Source organism: Vigna umbellata, chromosome 5 (assembly GCF_029865625.1).
Source record: "Vigna umbellata cultivar VRB3 chromosome 5, Vumbellata_1.0, whole genome shotgun sequence".
Lineage (NCBI taxonomy): Eukaryota > Viridiplantae > Streptophyta > Magnoliopsida > Fabales > Fabaceae > Vigna > Vigna umbellata.
The window spans coordinates 3564279-3579368 of NC_142169.1; the positions used below are offsets into that span (position 1 = coordinate 3564279).

Consider the following 15090-nt stretch of genomic DNA (forward strand, 5'->3'; position numbering starts at 1 on the left):
TGTTATGTATGTCCTGAATGACTCGTACATCAAGTAGTCAGGTAATAAAAATTTTAGAGAAAGTTGTTTTTTCAATAAAGTTAAAATGCTTTGTTGGATATTTCATTTACGTGGGTATTCTAATTAAGAAAAAGCTAAAATGATTTTAGTATTAGTATATTCACTACAAAAAAAAAATTTAGGTTTTCCGACGATTTTTTAAACTCCAAAAATTTTTTTGGCGGATTTTAACTAAAACTGCAGTTATTTTATTTTATTTTTTTGAAAGAATATTCTGGCGGTATAGAACAAAAACTGCCCCTAACATGTAAATTTTTTTATTTTTAAAATAATTTTCCAGTAACCCCTAAATAATTTCCTAATTATTTTCTCCCACGCCTTGGTTCCTTTCGCACCTAATTCGCTAGTTTTTCCCTCAAACCCTAATACCTCCCCACTACCGTTATTTCCCCCAAACCACAGTCTTTGTTTTTTTTGTCGCTTTCATTTTCTTCCAAACCATAATCTTCATTTTACTGCACCACAAGCTTCATTGTTGGTTGAGCTCGTATGGCTTCATGTTGGCTGAGTGAGGTCTTCAACTTCAACCTCTATGCTCGATCCGTGGATTTTTCCGGTTAAACCTTTCGTCTCTTACCAAGGTATGTGATGAGTCAATATTTTCTTGACTTCATTTACCTTATTGTATTAGATTTAATTAGGGAATTGTTCTTGAATGTTCATTATTTCCCCATTTTTATTAAGTGTGCTTAATTTGACAAGAAATTCTTATTTTAATTAATTTGAATTATTTGAGGCTAATTATTGTCAATTTTAAATACAGGGGAATTTTTGGAAATATATTTTGGGACATTAAAGAGTTGCCACATCATTCTTCACTTGCCACATCAGCATTTTAGCTTAGAATTAAATTATAATTTCGTTTAAGTGGATTTTTGGGCAGAATTAGTGTTTGGGCCGTTTTTAGTCATTTTTTAGAGAGGCCCAAGTGTAATTTCTGACCTACGTTTTAGTGCCCATGAGGGGGCAACCGTCACTACTCTCCCACACTCTCTCATTTTCACGTTTTGCTTATTCTTGGGGAGAGGAGAGCTCTCCAAGTTTAGGTTCCATCTTCATTTGCGTTTTCTTATTTTCTCTTCATTTTATTGAATTCAAATTTGGTTTTAAATATATTCTCCATTTTCGTTTCTCTCTCAACACTTGCATTCTCCAATTTAAATTTCGTTTTCCATTTGGTTCCAGCATTGATTTTCGTTTCTGCACCTTGCTTTTAATTTCATTTCGTTTTCTGAGTTTGGTTGTTGCATCTAATTTCGCATTCGGGCACATTCCAATATTTGGGTTTCATTTTCGTTTTAGGATTAGGGTTCTTGTTTCTGGGTTTTCACTTCTGCAATGGGGTTTGTTTTCTAATGTGCAATTCTATTTTGAATCTTTATTTCAGTAGCGTTTTTATTTTTCCACTGCAGTTCTGCATTTTCCAGTTCTTTGTTATACGTTTTTAATGCTTGGTTGTAGTTTCAATTCGTTCATAATGACCAATCTGTCTTTTCATTGTGTGAAGTTCGTGTTTTAGTTTGTTAATTTGTAGTTCAAAACTGTCCAATTCTTCCCACTACGTGTTTGAATTAATTCCTGAACCAAATTGGTCCTTGAGAGACGACCTAGGATTATTCTTCTAGTATACTGCATTTAATTGAACATTAAATTTAATTCGGGTACAACCTCGATTAGTATGCATAGAAAAAAGGTTTCTCTTCTTTTTAATTTATTTTCCAATCGATTTCTACTCCCACCCTCTGAATCCCTTTTTTTTCCCTACTATTCTCAAAATGGGAGAGAATGTTGCATTCAATTATTCCATTTGGTGAAAGTAGTGTTTCAATTTAGTTGGAGGGAGTCTTGTCTGATTGAAAAGTGTGCTTGAGTTACATAACTTTTTTTTCTAAAAAAATAGTTAGGAAGCAAAGCGTTGTCTAATGTTTTAATTTGGAGATTTTGGCATTTTTGTTACATGGTTCTAGGCCATTTTTGACTAACTACGAGTCATTTCTCAATTCTAGGATTGATTTTCTATTTTTGTTTGATTTTTTATTTTTGCTGTCGAACTTTCTAATTTTTGTTTAATAATTAGGTATAATGTCTCGGTAGGTCTCTATTTTTGTCCAGAATCTCAAATAAGTCCCCGACTTGTTTGGCGTCTCAATTGGGTCCTTATTTTTGTAAAACTGAATCAAATAAAGATTTGTCGTCAAATTGAGCAAACCCTGTAAAGGAGGGTGTTATGTGAAATGCTGACAATGTAGTTTTAATTTATGTGACATTAAAAACGTGTGTCATTTGTATTTTTTTAATTTTTGAATTGAAAAATTAAGTGTACAGTGTGGAAACATAAGTTAAGTAAGGGCAAAGTTGGGAAATCAAATTAAATTAAGTGCTGAAAGCCCCTTTCTCCTTTGCAATTACGAAATCGAAATCTGATTGGGGAAGGTGAGTTTTAGGGTTCGTGGGAGAAAACAAGTAAGTAGTGGAAGTTCCTTTCAGCTGAAACTACACATCGAATGTATTCATGTGTAGCTGAGGCTGCATGGAATGTTTTTCCTGAATATTATTTTATGTGATCATTTTGCTAAAAATTAATACGCATTTGATTTTCACTCCAGTACTGTTCTCCATTTTTTGGTTGTAGTGAGTAATAACAGTTTGAACAATTTGCCATTTGTTACTGTATTGCAGGTTCTTGGACAGGGCAACATTTATATCTTCAAGAGATCTAGATGATCAGAAAGGGAACGGTTATAACCCCTGGCGCCTCTGTCCAGTAAGTCAAGTTGAAGAGGTGAAGTGCATTAAAGAGACTTCTTCCAATTTGGCTCTGCACCATAATATACTCTATGGTTTTCACACATATGGCTTCACTTTTTGTGGAGCAAGGCGCTGCCATGAAAACCACTGTCTCCACTTTTAGAATACCACTAGTTAGCATGTCCAACTTTGATATACTCAATGTGGCAGTTTTCATTTTCTATTACCGTCGAGTTCTTGATCCGTTTGTGGGAAAACTCAAAAAGACAGATTCCAAGGGACTTAGAGAGCTTCAAAGAATAGGAGTTGGATTTAGATTTCTCCCATGAACCCTAAAACTCACATTCCCCCAATTTGATTTAGATTTCACAATTGCACATAATGGGTCTTTCAGCACTTGATTTAATATGATTTCCCAACTTTGCCCTTACTTAAATTATATTTTCACTCTGTACACTGAAGTTTTTAATTCAAAAATATAATTGACACACGTTTTTAATGCCATGTAAATTAAAACTACACTGTCAGCATGCCACGTAACACCCTGCTTAACATCGTTTGCTCAATTTGATGGCAAGCCTTTATTTGATTCAATTTTACAAAGATAAGAACCCAATTGAGACGCCGACCAAGTCAGAGACCTATTTGAAATTCTAAACGAAAATATGTACCTACCGATACATTAAACCTAATAATTACTACTTAAGGTATAACCTTCATAGTTATTGAATATATTTACGAGTCATATTTTTAGTATTGAACATTTGTATTGAATATATGTATTGAACATATGTATTGAACATATGTAATGAACATATGTAATGAACATCTTTCTTTTTAATTTTTATGTATGAACAATTAGTTGTATGAATGATATTAGGTTGAACAATGTAGTTTATTTTGTACAATATTATTCAATTTTAGTTCATATTAATTTATTCTTTGTTTTGTCAATAAAACCACTTTTACAATAATCTAATTTGTTAACAAAATGATGAAGATGAAGTTTTGATGATGTCCAAATCAAGTCAAGGGAAATCAAGATTCAAGAAGATGTTATGAAGACTGGTATTGTAATGTTTGTAATAATTGTAGTTCAGTGTCTAGGACTTAGATTTTTAGTGGTTTTGATTCCATGTACTTTTATATTATATAATTGATGTCTAGAGTCAAAATCACGCTATTTTAATCAATTAAACATAATATTAATCGATTAAAACAAGTAAAAGCTGAAAACTCAACTTTTACCGATTGAATAGATTAAAATAAATTTTAATCTATTAGCTAATCATTAAAATACATTTTAATCGATTAAAAGTGACCGTTGGAGTTTTCTAGCCATTAAACTAGCCGTTGTACTCATTTTAATGGATTAACACTAATATTCATCAATTAAAAGCGTTAAATGGCTGGAAACGAAGAATGGAAGAGTATTTGCTTGAGTCTATAAATAGGCTCTCATTTTCCATCAACAATAACTCTTCCCTTGTGCTCTAGTACTCATAAATCATTGAGACTTGTGTGTTCTTGTTCGGCTTGTGAAACTCGTGTCTGTGGAGCTGGTGAAGTGCTGCTACGGTGACAGAGGAAATAGTCGGTTAATCCTTGGTGTGTTTGAGGAGGTGTTCGGAAGAGGAAGTTCATCCTTCGTGAAGTATTATGAGGAGGTGTTCATCCTTTGTGAAGACTCAAAGGAGGTGCAGGTTCATCTCTTGTGGTATCAAGAAAGATGGTTTCTAAACGTTTACAAATTGTTTCTTTGTGATTGTAATTTGTAATTGTTTTGTGAGTAGTAAACTATTTATCTTGGTTTGAGATAAGCGACTGGACGTAGGATTAGTAAGATCCGAACCAGGATAAAATCATCTGTGTAAATTTCTCTCAACTTTACTCTCTTTATTTGTCTTTATTATTTGCTTAGTAAGTTTAATTGAGTAGAAATTAAAAGGCACAACTTCGTATTAAAAACCCTCTTGGTTTGTTATCCCACGCTAACAATTCCGCTACAGCCACTCTGATAATTGGCATCAGAGCTCGATTTGATAGTTATTCAAATGGGAGGATCATATAAAACTTTTACAGAGGGTGCTTCTATCAATAGGCCACCTCTATTCACATGTGAAAATCATGCATTCTGGAAGGTTATAATGCAAATATTTATTGAGTCTATTGATTGTGATATTTGGGAAGTTATTGTATTTGGTCTGTCTATTCCTACTAACAATATGCAGGAACCGAAGCCCCATGTTCAATGGACTGCTGAAGAAAAGAAAAGGTTTACAGGATCTCTGTTTGTAAGACCACTCAAGAGATGTGGGAAGTGATGAGAGTGACCCATGAAGGTACAAATGACGTAAAGAGAGCGAGAAAGAATACCTTGATCCAAGAATACAAAATGTTCAGGATGAAGCACGGAGAAACAATCTCAGACGTTCATAAACGCTTCACCAACATCGTTAATCATCTCATTGGACTAGGTAAGTCTTTCGAAAATGATGAGCTTAATATCAAAATTTTAAAATCTTTAGACAGGTCGTGGCAACCAAAAGTGAATGCAATTTCTGAGTCACGAAACCTCAACACAATGACTATGGTTGCACTATTTGGAAAGTTGAGAGAGCATGAGCTTAACCTCGGAAGACTAGATGAAGAAGAAGCAAAAGCAAAAACTAAGAAAAAGAGTCTAGCCTTAAAATCTGAGGTAGAAAGGAGCAAGAGCAAAATAGAAGATGAGGACTTAGAAGATGAAGAAAATTTAAGACTCATGATAAAAAGGCTCAACAGGTTCATGAGGTCAAAAGACAAAGGAAGTGCCAAATATGAAAAGAGAGAAAATCAAGGATCTTCCTCAAACTATAGATGCTACGGTTGCGGAGAAAGGGGGCATTTAAAAGCTGACTGCCCAAATCAAAAGAAGGATGAAGAAATAAAAGAAAAGAAGTTCTTCAAGAAAAAGAAAGCCTACATCGCATGGGACGATGACAACGAAACAATTTCCGACTTGAGCGAATCTGATGAAGAAGCAAACATTTGTTTGATGGCAAACGACGACGCTAGAAGCCAAGTAAGTACATCTAGCGATTCTGATAATTATAGTCAAATTAGTGAAGATGAATTGCATGAAACTCATGCTGCTTTAATAGTATAATCAGAAAAATTAGATAAAGCTCATAAGAAACTGAAAAAGAATTTCAAAGAATTAAAATTCAATTTTGAAAATATTCTTGAAGAAAATAAAAATTTTAATTTGAATTTTGAAAATATTCTTGAAGAAAATAAAAATTTAAATTTGAATTTTGAAAATATTTCTGAAGAAAATAAAAATTTAAAATTAAACTTTGAAAATATTCTTGAAGAGAATAAAAATTTGAAAAATAAATTTTTATTTTATGAAAAGGGTAAATTTACTAGTAGTGATGAATGTGCATCTTGTGAAAATTTTAAGAAACTACTAGAACAAACAATCTTAGGAGAATGTAGTAAAAATAATGAAAATAAGGTTGTTAAAAGTAAGTATGTTCCTAAAATTAAAAATAGACATAATAATAGAACGCGTAGAATGTTGGTAGAAAAGGAACAACTTATAGGAACATAAAAGTTGTATCATGCTTTTATTGTATGAAAAATGATCATACTTCAAATAAATGTAAAATTAAGCATTATGGTGTTCCAAGTGGTAGATATGTTTGGGTTGTAAAATGATTTCATTTTTCTAAATCTAACCCAAAGGACCCATACAAGTAGTTGGGTACCTATTGTTTAATTTTTAAGAATTTATTTTTAAAACAAAATTTAAGAAAATTTTATTCCAAGGCCGATGAAACAATTTTTTTTGGATATCTTCTAACATACAAAACATATATAGTTTCCAATCGGAAAACATTTGAAATAGAAGAATCTGTGCATGTTGTCTTTGATAAAATTGTAGACCTTGAGGCAAAACCTCTTGAGTCAGTTGAATCAAATGCAAGTAATGATGAAGACTTGTAGAAGACAACAAATGAAGCGAAGAATGATGTCAATCCTCAAGATGAAGATCAAAACAAAATATGGAAACAACCTAGAGGATTATCATTACACAACGAAAATGGAGACATATCTAAAGGGGTAAACATGAGAAGAGATCTAGGAATTTTAGAAATCTCTTAGGATTGCATTTTGATCCATTTTGTGCATGTTTAAGTGTTTTACGAAAAATAACGTTTTTAATCGATTATTCTTCAAAATAATCGATTAAAGCTAATCGATTAAACCTATCTTTAATCGATTAAATGCGTTCCAATTTCGCAATTTTGAAAAACTAGCCATATTTTGGTATGCTTTAAAATTCCTATCTTGTATGGTTCAATGTTTGTTTAAACAATGGTCTATAAGTTTTTTATCCTAAAATTATATGCTTTAAATCTCCTATGGTGTATGTTTGAAATGAATCTTTAAATTTGAAATATATTTAGCTCAGATGCATACATGCTTTTATTAATGGGGAATATTATCTTAGGGGTAGAAAAATTAAACACAGCTTTTTAATTATGATCAAAAAGGGGGAGAAAATGTTTAAAGCTTATTTGGGTTTATTCACTAATGCTTTTTTCTTCCATAAGTTGTGTTTTTATCCAGATTATTACTAAAAGCTTTAAATCAAAGGAGTTTTTTTATCATCATCAAAAAGGGGGAGAATGTTAGCAAAATGATGAAGATGAAGTTTTGATGATGTCCAAATCAAGTCAAGAGAAATCAAGATTCAAGAACATGTTATGAAGACTTGTATTGCAATGGGAAGCTTTTGTAATAATTGTACTTCAGTGTCTAGGGCTTAGATTTTTAGTGGTTTTGATTCCATGTACTTTTATATTATATAATTGATGTCTGGAGTCAAAATCACACTATTTTAATTGATTAAACATAATATTAAGGTTTAATCCTTTTCGACATCCCTATTTATGTACGAATGTCTCAATTGGGTCCTCGTTTTCTAAAGTGTATCAAAATGGTCCTTAATTTTGAAAAATGATATCAATTGAGTCCTTTTCGTTAAGTTGGCTGGACGGCGTTAAAAAAATTGATGAGTGGATGCTGAGATGACGAGCGAACGCTCGTCCACCAGCGAACGAACGCTCGTTCATCAGCGAACGAACGCTCGTCGACCACCGAACGAACGGTCGTCCAGTTTGGAACGAACGGTCGTCCAGCAGTAAGAGGTCGACGAGCGTTCGTTCTCTGGTGGACGAGCGTTCGTTCGCTGGTGGACGAGCGTTCGTTCGTCATCTCAGCATCCACTCATCAATTTTTTTAACGCCGTCCAGCCAACTTAACGGAAAGGACTCAATTGATATCAATTTTCAAAATTAGGGACCATTTTGATACACTTTAAAAAACGAGGACCCAATTGAGACATTCGTACATAAATAGGGATGTCGAAAAGGATTAAACCTAATATTAATCGATTAAAACAAGTAAAAGCTGAAACTCAACTTTTACCGATTTAATAAATTAAAATAAATTTTAATATATTAGCTAATCGATTAAAATACATTTTAATCAATTAAAAGTGACCGTTGGAGTTTTCTAGCCGTTAAACTAGCCGTTGTACTCATTTTAATCGATTAACACTAATATTAATTGATTAAAAGTGTTAAATGCTGGAAACGAAGAATGGAAGAGTATTTGCTTGAGTCTATAAATAGGCTCTCATTTTCCATCAACAACAACTCTTCCCTTGTGCTCTAGTACTCATAAATCATTGAGACTTGTGTGTTCTGGTTCGGCTTGTGAAACTCATGTCTGTGGAGTTGGTGAAGTATTGCTACGGTGACAGAGGAAATAGCTGGTTCATCCTTGGTGTGTGATAACAGTTGAAAAACTATTATTTTTATGATTAAAATTGACACTAAAAGCAACCTTTACACTTAGAAACTAGCTTGAAATCATACTTTTCTTTATATTTTTAGAAATAAGAGAGCTGGACAGGTTTATGCTTGATTTCAGTGTTTTTGTGCAGGTTTTAAGGTGAATTTGGTGAAAGAAGTGAAGAAGGAGAGAGATAAAATCAGAAAAGACATCAAAAAGTGCAAAAGGAGAAGTCGAAGTCACCGCTGAGCGGCAGTTTACCGCTGAGCGGCACTCAGGCACTCACGGGAGATCCGCTGAGGGGCAAAATGGCCGCTGAGGGGAGAAAACAAGACACGCACTTACCGCTGAGCGGCACTTTAATGGGCTTGGACCTAAGTTTTTGTAATTTACGAATGGTATTTAAGCTTTAGGGTTTCCTAGGGTTAGGTATCTTTGGCAGAAACGAAGCAAACACTCTCTCTTCCACCCCTTGGGGTAGATTGGGAGATGGTGACAGCTCTCCTCTTCTCTTTCACGGGTTTTTCTATCTCTTTCATTCTTTCATTATTGTTCATCTAGGTTCACCATGAATATGGTGAACTAAACCTTGTATGTTTGTTGGGGAATCAATGTAATCTTTTGAAGCTCTCATATATGGAATTTGTTTTTACATCTTTTATTTAAGATCTATGCTTTCTTTCATCATTAGTTAGGGTTTTTCCTCTTTGCTTAATGCTTGCATTGTTTAACTCATTCGATGCATGATTATTGGTTTTGTCGATACGGGCGCGTACGGGGAAGTCTAGATCCGAGGAATTTCTCCCAATATGATATTGGTTGTCGTTAAGCTCCTGCACTTATGAACTGATCATTAGGAATGCTAGCAATTGTATGAACTCATGATTAGGGAGAAGCCTTCTTGAAAGGTACTTTAGAGAGTGGCATTAACAATGATGATTTGAATGTTGGATTCCTAAAATATATGAGAGTGGATAAGATGAAATTGACCCCCAACAACATATTCATACATAAATTTCATTGAAAGTGTTTATCTTTTGCTTTTTGCCATTGATCAAAACTTCATGCATACATATTTAATTTTCGTCTTTTGCATATAAAACCCAAATATTTCGTCTTTAAGTCTTAGCTAATCAAGAAACCACACGACTAAACTAGGCCGTGAGTCCTTTGGGAAGAACGATACTTGGTCTTACCAAGTTTATTACTTGAACGATTCGGTCATACTTGCCGATTGAAAAACAAGTTTGTGACATCATATTTTGGTGTTCATAAATTTGTCCATCAAGTTTTTGGCGCCGTTGCCGGGGACTCGTGGTTTAACTGGTTAATTTGTGTGATTATTGATTATCTTTGACTTATTTTTTTTATTTTTAATTTAAATTTCGAATTTTTTTTATTTTATTTTATTTTCTGTTTTTATTTTTTAGTTTGTATTTTATTGGATTTTATTTTATTTTATTTTTCTGTTTTTCTGTTTTCTGTTTTTATTTTCTAAATCTTATATCTTCTCTTATATCTTTTTGTGCTAACCAAATCTTTTCTAGGGTTTTGTGTTCTTGTGTATGCAGGAGGCAATTCGAACTAGGAGCAAGAAAACAACAGAACCTCTGCTTGAAGGATTAGAAGACAGTAGACGGAGGAGAAGAATCAGAACATCTAGAGAACTTTTCCCTCCTCCAGAAACTCTGTTGCAACCATCACCACAAGGTTCTGACAATAGCACAGAAAATATGGAGAAATAATATCAGAAGAACTCTTGCTGATTACACCAATATAGCTGGACCTCAACACTTTAACAGCATAGCTAGACCTAGAGTCAATGCAGCAATATGGAGGTCAAACCAGCACTGATCCAACTGGTGAAGAGCAATCAATTTAATGGGTTATCTCATGAAAGCCCATATGAGCACCTTACTACATTTAATGAAATTTGCAACACAGTGAAAATCAATGGGGTGCCAGACGAAGCAATCAAACTTAGTTTGTTTCCTTTCTCATTGGGAGGCAATGCTAAGCTTTGGTTGAACTCTTTTCCAGAAGGAAGTTTCACAGAGTGGGAAGCAGTGGTAACAAAGTTTTTGAACAAGTACTTTCCACAATCAAAGGTGACAAAAGGCAAGCAAGAGATATCTTCATTTAAGCAGGGCATGGAAGAATCACTGGGGCATGCATGGGATAGATACAAAAGTCTGCTAAGAAAAACACCCACGCATGGCTTTGAAGAACAGGAAGTAGTCTTAACTTTCCTTGGAGGGCTTGGTTCACAAACCAAGATGATGCTTGATGCCTCAGCAGGAGGCAATATTAAATGGAAAACTCCAGAGGAAGCTATAGAAATTATGAAACATGGCTACTAGTGATAATGAGCTCACAGTGAAGAGGAGTTCCTATGCAACAAAAAGGGGTTCTCCAATTACAGACACATGATGCCTTGCTAGCTCAAAATAAAATTCTAACTCAACAGCTGGAGACTCTGACTAAAACTCTTGCACAATTACCTAAAGAGTTGAAAACTGCTGCACAGGTACAAACCCAGTTGTGCGAATTATGTGGAGGTGATCATATCAATGGTCAATGTGCTTTTCCAGTGGAAGCCTTGGAGGATGTTAATTTCATGGCTAATCAATTTCCATACCGTCAAGGGAATTACAATCAAGGGTGGAAACCACATCCAAGCATTGGTCAAGGACAAACTGGGCAAGCAAATCAATATAATAAGCAGCAGCAGCAACCAACCTTTTGGCAACAGTTATCTATGCTTAATGAAAAATCAACAAGGTTGGAAGAAACTCTTCAGCAATTCATACAGAAAACGAATCTTCTCAAAAGAGCACTGAAGCTGCTATAAAGAATTTGGAGATTCAAATGGGTCAGATTACCAAGCAATTGGAAGAAAGGCCAAATAGAAATTTTGGGGCTAATACTGAGGTTAACCCTAGAGAAGAGTGCAAAGTGGTAAAGAGTGTGAATGAAGAGATAATTGAGTTAGAAGAAGGAGAAACAGAAGAAAGAAGAGAAATAGAGAGCAAAAACTTTTCCTTTTCCAATAAATCAAGAGAAACAAATGGACTTCACAGAATTATTCAGAATGGTGGATAATAAAGCACCTTGGGAACAGATTTTACAGAAAATTGCAGTTTACACAAAATCTGATGAAGAAATCTCTACAAAGAAGAGACGTAGAGATGATGAGGCAAAAGAGTGTATAACTGTTAAGAAAGAGTCATTCCCTCCTAAAGCATCAGATCCAGGCAGTTTTTCTATCCCTTGTACTATAGGGAAGAAAAAGGTAAAGAAAGCTCTCCTTGATTTAGGTTCAAGTGTTAACTTGATACCTTATTCTTTACTGGAGCAAATCGGCAATGTTAAAATGAAACTGCAAAGATTAAAATAGTAATGGCCGATGGATCTTCAAAGGAGCCATGTGGGATTGTAGAGGACATTATAGTTTGTGTTGGCAAACTTCAGTTCTTGGCAGACTTTGTGGTGATGAAGATGGAGACGAGAAGATACCTATCATACTTGGAAGACCGTTTATGAAAACGGCCAGGGCTATCATAGATGTAAATGAAGGTATAGTGGTGCTCCAGGATAGAGAGGAGAGAGTGGTGGTAGATGTCTTCAAAGATGAGATGCAAGCAAAGGAGGAAGAAGCTAGTTATAAAGCTGCATTTCGAGATGCACCCATGACTAGCCGTAAAGATGAAAATCTTGAGGTTTCAGGTAACCATTGTTTGTTGTTTCAGGTACCCAAGGAAGAAGAGATTGGAAGAGGAGAAGAAATTCCTAGAGACTGGAAGAAAAGAAGACTCCAACTTGGCACACCTGTTAGAATCAAGAACAAGTTGTGGGTTGTGAAGGGCTTTAAAGAGAAGGAGATGATAGAGATAGAGTCTCCATATTCTAGAAGAACCAAAACAGTTCAAAGGAAACAGCTGAGGAGTTGGTGGAATGACAACATCAACTACAAAGAAGATGGAACTTGAACTTTATTGGGTCAAGCTAATGACATTAAAAGAGCGCTTGCTGGGAGGCAACCCAGTGAACTTTTGATTTGGTTTTGTAATTTTAATTTGTGAACATTTTTTGTATTTATTTTGTTGGATATAGCATCTACTGAAGGATGCTAGGTGGTTAAGTATCTACTGAAGGATACAATGGCTGTAACACCTACTGATGGGTGTTGGTGGATTTTGGGTCAGGCTCGTGACGTTAAACAAGCGCTACCTGGGAGGCAACCCAGTTGATTGAATATTTCTGTTTGTTTGTTTTAGTTAGGGTTTGCATAAGCATTTTGAACATTGAATTGCAGGGAGCCAGTGAGGGGCATGTCTAGGAGGCACGTAGGTTAAGAAAAGAAGGAGAGAAACATCACGAAAGTGCCGCTGAGCGGTACTTTACCGCTGAGCGGTACTCTCGCAGAATAGGGTTTTAGTTCCCCTTAGCGGGACCCGAGCCCATTAGGGTATTTTTAAACCCTAAGCTGCGCATTCTTTCACACTTTCAGACTTTTCTGCACAAACACTCCCACATACCTTCTCCAAGGTTTTCCACATCTTTTCACTCTTCCCTCTTAAGAAAATTTCTCTTCCACTCACTTTTTCACTAGTGTGCCATCAAAGTTTGGGGTTGGAAGAGAGCATTCTAGCTTGGAAGCATTCTCATTGCATCTAGTATCTCCACCCAAGTAAGTAAAATGCATTTTGTTCATTCTAGGGTTTTTGATTTTGAATATGATTGTCAAAGCATGAAGATTTAGGGGTTTTGATTTCTTTGCATGATTTGATGATATATTTGATGTTTGAACCGATTAAACTGCATGATTATGAACTGGAAAACTGAAAATTGCATTTGGGTGGAGTTAGGAAAGCTTTAAAACAGGTTTTTCAAAAATCTGCAGAGTTACCGCTGAGGGGTAAACTGCCGCTGAGCGGCACTCTGCCAGATTTGATTTTTCTGGTTTTTGTGATCTGGAATGTGGTACTGGTGGCGCTGAGGGGAATTCTGGCCCTCAGCGGTGGTTTAGCTTCGAAAGGAGTTGTGTTCTGTGTTTTACTAATGATTAACATCATGTTCTGTGGTTTTGTTTGTGTTTTGAATGTAGGAATGGCATCTCATCAGGAAAAAGATTGAAAACCATGGCAACCAAGAGAAAGGAAAAGGAACCAGAGCAACCCCACTCTAGCAGGTTCCTCTCTAGGAAACATGAGAAGCACTTTAAAGTGGTTCAGGACAGGAGACTTCTGATGGAGAGAAAGGTTGGAATGATACCTAACCTTGCTCCTCAATTTGGAGAGCAAGTTTTAGGGAATGACTGGGGAAAGCTAGCCACTTATCCTGCACCTGCCAACATAGCTGTGGTTAAGGAATTTTACACCAATGCAAAGAAGATTGGTGATTATCCAGCTGAGAATTATTTGGGCTATGTCAGAGGCCATGCTATCAGGTATGATCCTGATTCAATTAATAACTTTCTGGACACTGTATGGGCTGGTGAGCAGTGCCAGTTTGCTCTTTGCATGGAGGAAGGTGCTGATTATGAGGATGTGGAGAGAGTACTGTGTATACCTGGAGGACACTTCCAAAGGAATCGATCTGGCTCAGTGGTTAACATTAGGAGGACAGATTTGACTCCTCTTGCAAAGTATTGGATGGCGTTTTCTCATGCCAACATTCAGCCATGTTCACATGTGTCAGATATTACTCTCAGCAGGGCATTCTTCATCTACTGTGCTATCAGAAACTTGAATGTTAATATTGGGCAGGTGATAGCTGATGAGATTAGTGTGTGCGCCAATACTTCAAACAACAAAGCACCACTAGGACATCCTTCTTTGATCACGCACCTTTGCAAGATAGCTGGGGTGGACACTTCTGCTCCACCTTTTGAGAGGCCAAGAAAAGCTATTGATGAGGCCTACTATAGACAGTACTGTGGAGGTGATGATGCAGCTCAGCCAGTTCCACCACGCCGTGCTCGTAGAGAGAGAGGGCCAGCACAGAGCCAGACATCTGCTGAGACACATGAAGCAGAGCCATTCCAGATGAGGGACATGTATATGTCTCTTATAGGGGCTCAGTTGCAGTCCATTCACAGAGGGCAGGTGGCCACTGCTGAGATGATTGTGGGGATGTATGATACACCTCCAGCCCACAGGTGGACTATGGATGAATTCCATAATGTGGTAGCTTGGCCAGAGGAGCCAGTGCATGGAGGAGGAGCTGGAGCAGCTGAAGCTTCAGCTAGAGAGATGGAAGAAGATGAAGCTGATGATGATGATGCATTTGAAGATGATGAAGATGAGAGGAAGAGGAAGATACAGAGGACAGCTCAGATTGATGAGGAGCTGAGATAGCATTTACTGATGAATGCTATCATATGATTATGCTTTTGTGGTTTAAGTTTTCTGAACTTATTTGTTTTGTTTTTAG

General features: G+C 35.9%; 1 long non-coding RNA gene across 1 annotated transcript; it reads left to right on the forward strand.

The window, feature by feature from the left end:
• Positions 1-794: 794 nt before the first annotated feature.
• On the forward strand, positions 795-3238 carry LOC124837876 (uncharacterized). Its single transcript, XR_007028777.2, has 2 exons — positions 795-1106; positions 2740-3238. It is a non-coding gene; the product is annotated as an uncharacterized LOC124837876 (long non-coding RNA).
• Positions 3239-15090: the final 11852 nt, after the last annotated feature.